Raw genomic sequence first — 9,999 nt, 5'->3', positions numbered from 1 at the left:
GCTCTATTTTAGTGGAGATTTGAAGGCACTAAATAGCATGTAACAGTAGTACGTAAGCTCCATGAAGCCTGGAATTTTTGTCTCCCTTGTTAACTGTTGTACCTAGAACAGAATAGTGATTCCACAGGTATTTGTTGAATGTTTTTTTTAATCTTTAAGTATTTTATTTATTTTTTATTTTATTATGTTATGTTAATCACCATACATTACATCATTAGTTTTTGATGTAGTGTTCCATGATTCATTGTTTGTGTATAACACCCAGTGCTCCATTCAATACGTGCCCTCTTTAATACCCATCACCAGACTAACCCATCCCCCTACCCCCCTCCCATCTAGAACCCTCAGTTTGTTTCTCAGAGTCCATAGTCTCTCACGGTTCATCTCCCCCTCCAATTTCCCCCCCTTCATTTTTCCTTTCCTACTATCGTCTTCTTTTTTTTTAACATATAATGTATTATTCAACAATCTTACACAATTCACAGTGCTCACCATAGCACATACCCTCCCCAATGTCTATCACCCAGCCACCCCATCCCTCCCACCCCCCACATTCTTAATCTCAGGAAACAAATTGCTGAACATTTAAATAAAAGAATGAATGAGTTTGATGTAAGGTCCTATGGAACTATATAACAGAGAGATTTAACTTAGTGTGGGGGTCAAGGAGGTCCCACTGTTCAAGTAAAAAAGCAGAGCCGTAGTAATTAGCCTTATAGAACAAAAATCTAATGGTAGTATCCAAATGTAAGCATAGACTAGTAACGGAAGAAAGCAGTCAATACTCATCCCAGATGACCTAAGGTAAAAGAGCAAGGGTTGACAGGACACTTGATCAAGTGGATAAAAAGGATTTAGTTGCAATGGAATGAGCAGCTTCCAAGGCTATGGAGAAGATTATGATTATAGAGATTCAAGTGTCTATCATTTACAATAATGCTTGATTAGAGGCTTGTCTCCAGGTCCCAACTAAAGGAACACTGACAAATGATAATGGAGACTTTCACCCCAATACATTTTGAAATACCTTGCTAATTGCTTCCTTAACTCTATTCTCTCCCCACTTTAATCTATCCTACTTATGCTTGCAAAAACCTCCTCACTGGGCCGAGTAACAAGGAAACACTGAGAGAAATTATTCAAAGCACAATAAGTGATGATAACCCCAAAGTCCCCAGTTCTTTTCTTTCACAAGGGAGGAGGGTGATCCATATTAATCATGTCTAGATTCCTGTAATTATTCCCAAACAAAAACAGTAATGGATGAAAGTTGACTATTACCGGCACCTCACAATCATCTCCAGCAACAAAGTGGAAAGGAGGAGGAGTTATTTAGCTTATAATTTGGGGAATAGGTTTGGCTTTAAAATTTTCATTTGTAAGTTGGTATTCATTGTACAAATACTATCACTGTGTAGTGGTCCTAGAGGAAAAATACCTGCTTTCCAATTCTTGCTACTAACTTGATCTTTCAAGTTACTATTGTTTCGGCAAACACAATTGCCCAAGAAGATGCACAATCTTCTTGTCCTATGTTGATTTTATAAGTCCTCTTGGAGAAGAGAGTAGTCAACTGGAATTTTCTAAAAACTCTCTCTTTAAGAAAGTTAATACCTGGTCACCTCACTTCTCTTCCTTGACAATGCCAAAGACTTAAAAGTCTATTTCCTGGAATTAGATAGGATGGCAGAAGTTTAGGATCTGTCTGCAGACTCAAAAAACAAACAAACAAACAAACAAAAAGATGACAGAAGGAGACAAAATGGCCAAAGGTTTTGTTTGAAAGCAGGGGAAACTTGCTAGACCTTTAGTGTTTCAAATCCCCTCCAGTCACTCCTTGAAATTGACAGTCTCAATTAGATTTTGTTTGCACTCAAAAATGCTCAGTACTCGGGCGCCTGGGTGGCTCAGTTGTTAAGCGTCTGCCTTCGGCTCAGGTCATGATCCCAGGATCCTGGGATCAAGTCCCACATCGGGCTCCCTGCTCGGCAGGAAGCCTGCTTCTCCCTCCCCCACTCCCCCTGCTTATGTTCCCTCTCTTGCTGTGTCTCTCTCTGTCAAATAAATAAATAAAATCTTTAAAAAAAAAAATGCTCAGTACTCATTAAAATGCAGAAGAAAACTGGTGGAGTCACATATCAGTAGGAATGGGGCCCAATCAAAGGTCAGGTCTTACTGAGAGAATTTGTATCAGCTCAACTTTAATGACTGAATGCAGCCTTCTTCTTAATTTTCTCTTGCATCAGCATTTAAACAGGGATCTGTAAAATCCTAATTACTGAGTAGAGTAACATTATCTGCCTTTATCCTCTGTTAACAGATATTATTTTTGCTTATTTCAGGAGCCCTGCCAGAAATTACCTACTGTATGCTCAATTATCCACCTCCCCACAGCAACACATTATTTTAATATAAACTTTTCACTGTAGTCAGCAACTATTGTGTATTTTCTTTAAATTGAGTTGTCATATCTTATTATAAAGTATAAAAGGAAATGGCTGGAACTCTTAGGGTTAGGCAGAGTCATTTTACTGTGGTTTGGCTTCTATTCGTAGCGTATTTTCTATCCAGCAAGCCTTAACACGATCATGGGAAAAGAGAAGAATCTATGAAATAAACAAAATAATTAAAATGAGAAATATGCACTGTGCATCAATTGGGCCAAGCCATTTTAAAAAAATTAAGTGCAGATCCTCCATAGTGCTAACCTACTGTGCTATGCAAGAAATGTAAATATGTCCTTAATATGAAGATTAATATCTAGGTTAAATCAGTTTCAGGTTGCCTGCCTGATAACAAATCTCATTTACATTCTGAATACCAAATGGGGCTGAGCCAAAAATGTTTGCAAGCTATTTTTTCTTCTTTTTTTGAGTTCAATCTGAACATAGAGTGACAATCTTTAAAGGTCCTCATTGATTGTGGTTTATTATTCAATTATCTAGATGCTGAGCTCAAGAGTAAATGGGAATTCCTCATTACAATCTCACTATGAAATCAAGAAATGTAGACTAAATATGTCAAAATATCTCTCCCACAGTATCTTCTGAACCTCCTGATGTTATAATATTGGTTATCAAAATACCAGGCTAGATAATTAAAACAAGGATTTAAAATATAGGACCACTTCTAGTTCCTGAAAAAGTGATAAATTATCGTCTATTATCTGCTTTCCCACAATGCAGGTAATAGCTTATTTTAAAGAAAGGTGAAAGAATGCTAATGAATTATTAATCAGCATGGGTCTTGCTCGCTTTTAATAGTGTTAACTTCCAGCATAATTCACACTCACAAATATGACTTCCATTGACCAACATGTAAATGTTTGATTACTCAAGACATTTAAATCTTAATTTTAATCATTTATGTTTGAAAGGACTATTCCATAGAGTCACTCTCAACCATTAGGCTAAAAATCTTGTATTTCACAAGGAGGTTCTGATGGCATTAATAATCAGCCAAACAAGCCACAACACTTATATTTGCTACTACTGTCATTTATGTAAAAGCATTTTGGAAAGAGCCAAATTCATATACCTGGTACATGTTTGAATTCATAAATTGTTTTTTTTTTTTTAGATTTTATTTATTATTTGAGAGAGAGAGAGAGAGGAAGAAAGAGCAGGGTAAGGGGCAGAGAAAGAAGCAGACTCCCTGCTGAGCAGGGAGCCCGACGTGGGGCTTGATCCCGGCACTCCGGAATCATGATCTGAGCCCAAGACAGACACTTAACTGACTGAGCCACTCAGGGGCCCCCATAAATTGTTTTAAAAGTACCCAGGTTAAAAAAAAAAAAGGGTGTGGAGAAAACCAAATTATCATATCTTTGTTTACATTTTGAGAATCAAAATGTTCAAGAATATGATTTTTTCTGGTTTTGATGGGCTCCCAATTTGGAAACACTGGTTTTTAAAAATAAATGATACAGGATTGTTGGTTTATATATTTGTTGAAAGTTGTGTCAGTAGAGTATTCTTCAGTGTTTGCCAGGTCTTACTTCTCTGGCAAATTCATGTAATATGATCTTGGTTCACTGAAATTTTTAGACTTTAGCTAACTGGAAGGCTCTCTAGACCAGTACAAGCAATCTCAGATCAACTGTAAGCCCAGAATAGATTTCAACAATAAGCTGAGTGGGGCTTCCTTCCATGTAACCTCTTATACAGTAAGAACATGCATGCTTTATTAAAGTATGTAATATTAAATAAGAATAGTCTCAGAGAACACATGCATTTCAGCTATCTATTGCTGCATATCAGACTGCCCTAAAACTTAATGGCTGAAATAGCAGCCATTTTATTTGCTGACAATTCTGGGGAGTTAATATTTAGACAGTTAGCTGGGTGGATCTTGTGCACCAAATGGCATCTCCTGGGGATTTCCCATTTGGTTTAAATCAAAGCACAGATTTCAGAATGGCAAACCTAGTAAAAATTCTAGCTTCCCTCCCTCTGTACATTTTGGCAAGCCACTTGGCTTCTCTAAACTTCACCTATTCATCCATAAAATAATAATAATATCTACTCTATAGAACGAGGATCTTCCAGCTTATTTTGGCCAGATTGCCAAGCATTGATGAGCCAAAAATATCTCTGGTTAGAGACATTGTGTTAAGAGAAAAACTCCCATGCCCCCTTTTACATATTTCTACCTCAGATTCTTGGATGTACATCTTTTACTTCAAATGCAGTGGTGGAATCAACTAGTTAAGACAGGGCTCCAAAGGAAACTTTGTCTGGGCTGGTTCCTTATAATCGGAGGTTTAAATGGATCCAGGGACTCTCTTGGATTCTGTTCATCTCCCTCTCTTTGCAAGCATACCTAAGTGTGTGGATCCCAAGGTTTATTTTTAGGTAGATGTTTGAAGCTCCATTTAGAGCTTGGGCCTAGGCCGCTTGCATCAGTTTGACTTTTTTATTTTTTAATTCAATTAATTAACATAGAGTGTATATGCCACATCTTCTTTATCCATTCATCTGTCAATGGACATCTGGGCTCTTTCCATAGTTTGGCTACTGTGGACATTGCTGCTATAAACATTGGGGTGGAGGTGCCCTTTTGGATCAATACATTTATATCTTTGGGGTAAATACCCAGTAGTGCAATTGCTGGGTCGTAGGGTAGCTCTATTTTCAACTTTTTGAGGAACCTCCATACTGTTTTCCAGAGTGGCTGCACCAGCTTGCATTCCCACCATTACCCTTTCTCCGCATCCCCGCCAACATCTGTCATTTCCTGACTTGTTAATTTTAGCCATTCTGACTGGTGTGAGGTAGTATCTCATTGTGGTTTTGATTTGTATTTCCCTGATGCCAAGAGATGTTGAGCATTTTTTTTCATGTGTCTGTTGGATGTCTTCTTTGGAGAAATGTCTGTTCATGTCTTCTGCCCATTTCTTGATTGGATTATTTGTTTTTTGGGTGTTGAGTTTGATAAGTTCTTTATAGATTTTGGATACTAACTTTTTATCTGATAAGAATTTGCAAATATCTTCTCCCACTCTGTACCAGTTTGACTTTTATTCAAGCTTTGCTTACATTCTCAGAAACTTGTGTGACTCTTACTAAAGTCATTTCTTCTTTCTCAGTTAGCTATTTAAAAAAATAAGTTTATACTACTCTACTAGGAACTCTATTAGAAGGAGAGGTGGTTTGGGCATTTCTGAACCTCTGGCTATTACCCCTTAATGACCCCAAAATAATTCCATAAGCCCTAATGTCTGCTTGCAGTGCTTTGAGAATCAGAAAGTACTCAACTTAAATAGCCTTCTTCTTTTATAAGTCACTTTGTTTAGCTATTTATTGTATGAAAGGGAAAGTTTATAAACTTTTATATATGAGACTTAACTTGGGAACTAAATATAAAAATTCTATTCTAAATATAAAAATTCTTTACTAAATCTACAAGTTTAGTAGGTATCTAAACTACTAGGAAAGATGTAGCGGATTGCAGGTTGTAGCAATAGCTAGGAACAACACAGGCATAAGGTCGCACAGTGAATTTTTAATTTTCAATACAATTCTTATTGATTGATTCAAATGTGTATTGAGCCCTTCTGTGTACCACACTGCAGTTTGCATGATACAGAGAGAAAGAACACAAACTTTACATCTGATGAGTTTATTGTCTAGGTAGTGGGTTGGAGGCTGGGGAGGATGGTGAGTTGTGGCATAGACAGGCACCAATACAAAAGTGATGACTTCTATGATAGCAGTAAGTAGATGATGCTATGGAAGCACAAAGAACTGTCTAAATTTAGACAGGGTGCCAGGAAAAAGTTTCAAGGAATAGCCTTGTTCTCCATTACTCTAGCTTGACACCCACAGGCATGTTGCATAATATTGTTAGGTCTGATCCTCACAGTTAAAGTGAAAAATGATTATTAGAACAATTATCTGAAAACTTCAGGATTGTAGGGCAGGGAAAATACTCTATACGATATTATAATAGACAGACATCATTGTACTTTGCCCAGGCCCATAGAACATACAACACCAAGAGTGAACCCTAATTAACCTGTGGACTTTATGATATGTCATTGTAGATTCATCAATTGTAACAACTGTACCACTCTAGTGAGGGGAGTTGATAATGGAGGAGGCTAAGCAGGTGTGGAGGAAGGAGGTAGGGTGTATGTGGGAATTCCCTGTACTTTTCCCTCAATTTTGCTGTGAACTTAAACCTGCTCCAAAAAGAAAAAAAAAAAATTAAAGGCTTTCCAAAAATGGAACTATTTATCATCTCATCTCAGTTAATAAAATCAGGCCTCGTTCTTAATTTTTCTTATAAACCTTCATAAAAGCAGTTCTCTCCATTTTGTTATTGTTGTGTGGTTGTTCATTGTTATTCATGTTGTGCAGTGTCTATTATCATAAGGAAAGGGACTCTGATCTACCTGGGTAGCTTACAAAATTCAGCGTTATTTCTTTCTAATCTTTTTCACATATATTATTGCTGTTACTATTCCATTAACTTCAGGGAGGCAGAATCTCAAGCCCATAAACAATAGTATTAGAGTCTAAATTTCAATTGTGCTAATTTAGTAGGCTGTTTAAATTATGTGTTGAAATTTTTTGCAAAATTTCATACAGTTCCTGCAGTTTTTCAAACTGACATCTTAGACCTTCTGGTGAAAGGTAGAAATGAGGATTTGGAGAGTATTCGCTGACATTTCAAACTCTTTAGGAATATGAAATTACAAATATGAAAGCTGAAGCAGGTAATTTGGATGTTCAACCCAAAATAGGATGATTGATTTTCATATGCAAATTTTATCTTTTGAGCTCATTTGAAGTCCACACTTTTTGTATTCCAGGGAAACTCCTCAGAAACTTAATTTATAGGAAAGGATGGTTTCCTTTGGGGGAAACATTTCTTATAAAGACCTCTTCACTGAAGTGCAACTGACTGAAACATGGAGCTTTGACCACTTGAGACTGTGATCTGAAAATATCGTTTTGGGGGGATATTTATGTCAAAACTTTTTAAAAATAAAAAAGTGACCAGAAAGCACACCCTGATATTTTGTGCAAGCAAAAAACAAAAGTGTATGGAGTTGATACAGGGTTATTCCCTGTAATAGGAGATTTGACAAAATGCCTGGCCTGTTCCATTTATACAAATGGTCTGGAATTGTTTATGTGCTCACATCAGTTCAGTCATTTAAATGCTGGAGTCTAGTTCTCCTAGTTGAGCCTATATGAATCCAGAATCAGGCAACTAATCATTTGTATTGCCCTGAGCTGCAATAGTAGGAACAACAGCATATAAACCAGATGAAACAACTTCATTTAAAATTACAAAAGCAAGGGCTTTCACAGAACAAAAAGGGGTTTTACTGTAGCAATTCCATTTGCTAGATGCCATCTTCTGTATTTGAGAAATATGCAAAAACATTGAGAATGATTCTTTTGTGTGTGTAGACTGATGTGTGAGTTGTTTTACATAGAAACTGGAGAGGAGAGGAGAATGTTTAATTATTTTCAGCATAATTTCATCCTCACTTCGTAACTGTGTAATTTGAAGCCACAGTGTTTCCTTGGAGTTAACAAATAATGATCCAAAATATTTGTCCACAATACCACCAAATGCCCTAATGTATAGTGTGTTCTTTTACATTATAAGATGATAGTCACAGCAGATGCTAGTATGTTATGAGATATGACCATAAAAGAATGATTGTTATGGATAAAGTGACTTCTGATCATATTGTCTTTTGCATATGTGAAATGATACAGACTTTCTATAACAAGATATGATTTTTCAGACAGAATAAACAGTGTATGCTGTATCAGTAATGCTGATAGAGAGAAATCATAACAAAGAATGTGTGTATGTTTGTGTGCGCGTGCGTGTGTGCGTGTGTGTGTGTGTTTCTGACATCGACATAATTTCAGTGGTGCATGTGTTTTAGGTCAATGACCATCGGATGATGACATCCACAATAAACTGGAAATAAAAGGCAAGAACGTCTACAGTGCCATAGAGTACCTTTGGAGAGAGAAAATACTGTGACATTTTTGTTTTGGGATTTTTATTTTTTACCTTGGGAAAAAAGGTTTCTTAAATGTAGCTTTAAGGTAAGTATCTTACAAAGTTGACTCTGTAGTCAGATTTTGACGTCTGTTAACTGGTTTTATAGAACAGTTTTTAAAGCTGGCTTCAGAGATCATTATGTAACTATATACAAGAACCAATAATGTCAGCATGCCATAACAAGTCACTGTGGTTCGATTTCAAATACTGTTGTGCATTTAATAGCTTCCTGAATGCATTGTGTTTTTGTCCCAACAATATGATTGCATTTGGGGGCGCAAATTAACAGATTAGTATTGATAGTTCTTGTATTCGATTAAAAAAATTGTGTATCTTGCTCTACATTTTCAAGGAGAATTTTTCTCTTCCCCAGAAAGTCATCGCATTCTTAGAATAAATAATGAGAGAAGGGTTTTATTGTACCATCCAATTCTCAAGATATTTGGCTTATCATTATTTTTGTCTCTGTTTCCGTGAGTCTTGAATGTCAGCCTGTTTTCTCAAATGAAAGAATTTCTGATTTAAGATTTCCAAACTGAATATGAAAAACAACCATTTAAATTAAGTAAGAATAAATACGTTAGGTATTTCAAAATTTATTTTGATTTTTTATTTAATTTTTTTCCTCATGAACAAGTACCAAGGAATACTATTTTCCTTGCCAGTAAACATGCATTCCATTGTGATATGAAATGATTATTTCACCCCAAAATCTACTTCAAGACCTAAAACTAATTATGCTCTTTTTATAGATCCAGTATTTTAGCTTTATAGAAGGTGTTCATCAAACTTTGGCTATGATTTGTGTGCATCAAACCGCAGGCTCACACATACAGAAAGTAGTTGATAAGTCACATTATGCAATGGGAATGTAAAATTCAATTTTATCCATGTAAAAAGCCCTCAAGAAATATTTGCTGGGTGAGAAAAATACAGACAGCAATTTTTTTTTTTTTTATATTGCTCGGGTGGTGCATCTGAATATCATAATACACTCTAATCTGCTACATACATTACAAATCCAGCCATAAGAACACACTTAAGATCTCCAAAGTTAACCTCTGAAGGGAACACAAGGCCAAATACTGCTTAGATTTTCATTTCACTACATTAGCAAAAGTGTCCTGGGGGAATGTAAAGGCCCCAGCTCATTTTGCATTTCCAATTGTCATACATAAACACATAAAATAGGATATGGACGATTTGATTCATGGTGCATATGGATTACAAATAAATATGAAAGCTTTAATTTTTCCAGGTCCTGTTCATTTGTAAAATGTCTTCTCTATTACACTGGTACACATTTTACCTTCTCTTAACCATGCAAAAGCTATAGTGTTTCAAAGCTACAGATTAGTGATGGTGCAGCTTATTTCTTTTGGTTATCTACAGCACCATCTTAGTGTCTTGGGGCATAAAAGAATATTATCTGTGTGACAGTTATGGCTGGAGCCATCTATACCG

Source organism: Neomonachus schauinslandi, chromosome 4 (genome assembly GCF_002201575.2).
Source record: "Neomonachus schauinslandi chromosome 4, ASM220157v2, whole genome shotgun sequence".
Lineage (NCBI taxonomy): Eukaryota > Metazoa > Chordata > Mammalia > Carnivora > Phocidae > Neomonachus > Neomonachus schauinslandi.
The sequence above is the reverse complement of the archived record's forward strand: the minus strand, read 5'-3'. Positions refer to the sequence as shown.